A 2,418-nucleotide genomic window follows, 5' to 3' on the forward strand; every position below is an offset into this window, starting at 1 on the left:
CTCAGTCGTGTCCGACTCTACAGCCCCATGGACTGCAGCCTACCAGGCTCCTCTGTCCATGGGATTTTCTAGGCAAAAGTACTGGAGTGGGGTGCCATTGCCTTCTCTGAGTTATATGAGTAGATGACTGCAAATTATGCTTTAGATTAGGCCAATTATGTAAAATGAGTGTTGGTACAGGAAGAACTGGAGAAAAAGCAATCATCAGCCATGTCTACCACATTTATCCTGCTCACTTTGCACACTTTACTAATGAGTTTGGTGGAGGAGCCTCTGTGGCTATAAATAAGATGAATCGCTTAGATTGGTGCTTCTCTGATTTACTTGCTGAATCTTTCAACACCTATAATAAAAATAAATACAAGTAATGAAAATAAGAATTAAAGGCCTACTGGGTTACCTCTTGTGTGGCAGTCACTGGAACCTACTTTACAAATAAATTCAAGGTATGAGTAGCTACACATCTCCTGTAGGTTGCCCATAATAATGATTGGTTTGCAACTTTTCTCCTTTCTCATGTCTTCTCCTCCACGATTTTGAGAAACTCTCACAGATAAGGTCTCTGTACATAGGGTAGAGACATGCTTCCCCCATCGTGATGAAGCTCACGGACCCCTACACTGTAGCCAGAGTCCTGCAGGTTCTTTGTAGGCTTGACTTGCCGGCCCCAAGGTCTCAGCCAGGCTTGTATCTGAAGCCAGTGCTTCGGTCAAGTCTTAACACAGAGCACGGTGCTTCCGGTCTTTTCCTACCTGGGAGGGGTAATGATCTATAAGGGAGACGTGAATTGATGGAAAGAAGGGATGAGAGACCAACAGAAATCCTGAGTGTAAAGCTACAGCTGGCTTAGGCTTTCTTCTTCAGAGACTGACATTTCTGAGTTGTGTGCAGTGTACCCTTTTCGTAACTTTAGAAGAAAGACTGAGAAACTTTTCACTTTTAAGGAAAAAGGACTAAAAGTGTCCTCACCTGGATCCTCTCTCGTACTGGTGTTTCTGCAAGGAAACACATTCTCTGTCTGTCTGTTGGACTCTGGGACTTGATCGGGTCAAATCCTGCGGATGACAGTGAGAGCATTTTTATTTGCACTTTATTTTTTGTTCACTGAAAGAGAACGCTGCGAGACGAAATCAGGAATGCACTCTTTGCTGACATTGCCGATGCCATCAGGCACGTGTTGCTGATTGCCACTGCAAGGTTTCTTTCCTAAACTCTGAAATTTCACCATGACGCTGGCAGGATTTTAATAGGTGATGGATTGAACTAGATATCTGCTTTGCTTGGCAGCTTGTCACACTGGAATCTTCTATGAATGCACAATTGAAATCCCCATGTTGGGATACATCGGGTATTTTGTTAAATCTGTGCTGACAGGGAGAAAAGATGATAGCTCCCAAGAAGAAGCAGAGTTCAGTTCTCTTAAATTCTATTTAGGCTTGTGTGAATCATAAATCTTCTGTTTTTCGTGTGTTTAGCATTATTTATTCTCAAGGATAAAGGTCAGTTTTCATTTTTACCTAATTACAAACAGGATATCTAACTACTGGGTTTCCCTGATAGCTCAGACAGTAAAGAATCCACCTTGCAGTGCAGGAGACCCAGGTTCAATCCCTGGATTGGGAAGATCTCCTGGAGAAGCAAAGGATACCCACTCCAGTATTCTTGCCTGGAGAATCCCATGGACAGAGGAAGCTGGAGGGCTACAGTCCATGGGGTCGCAAAGAGTCATACATGACTGAATGACTAAATTAATACTATACTATCTAACTACAGGATTCTAAGAAATGCAAGATGCTTTTATGGAACCGCTGCGTGATTTGTTGCTATACATGGCTAAATTATAACACTTTTGATGAATAAACCTTACATTTACAGCTAACGTGTCAATATAAACTTTCCCTCTAGAGCAACAACAACAAAAAGTTCAAGAAAGCGCCAAGATTTCATTGGTAATTGGTGATTAGGTAAGGCTTAATTTTAAGGGCCGTGTCCTCCAAACTTGCAGACACATTTCCCCTCAAAGCACATCATCAAGTTTGGAAAGGACATTGAAATCATTAGAATTCTGTTCAGAATGCAGTGTTTTCAGACAGTATCTTTTTATTCCAGCTGCTGAGCTGAGCAAAAATTCTAACCTTCTGAGTTTCATTGTCAAAGTACCAAACAAAGGCAAAATATGTTTGCTATGTAGGGACTTTACCTGGTGGATCTACTGGCCAAATCTTTTAAAAGTAACTAGCAAACACAAATCAGTAACTTTAGCCCATGTACACTATTTCTACCAGAAGAAAATTCAAGATTGTTTGAAAATAAATTTAGAAGGAACATCTTCATATGGGTGTCAGCTCCCTGTAAGTAGCTCCGTGTGGTAGTGTTAGTCGCTCAGTCGTGTCGGACTCTGTGCGACACCACGGACTT

This window comes from Bison bison, unplaced genomic scaffold (assembly GCF_000754665.1).
Source record: "Bison bison bison isolate TAMUID 2011002044 unplaced genomic scaffold, Bison_UMD1.0 scf7180017864171, whole genome shotgun sequence".
NCBI lineage: Eukaryota > Metazoa > Chordata > Mammalia > Artiodactyla > Bovidae > Bison > Bison bison.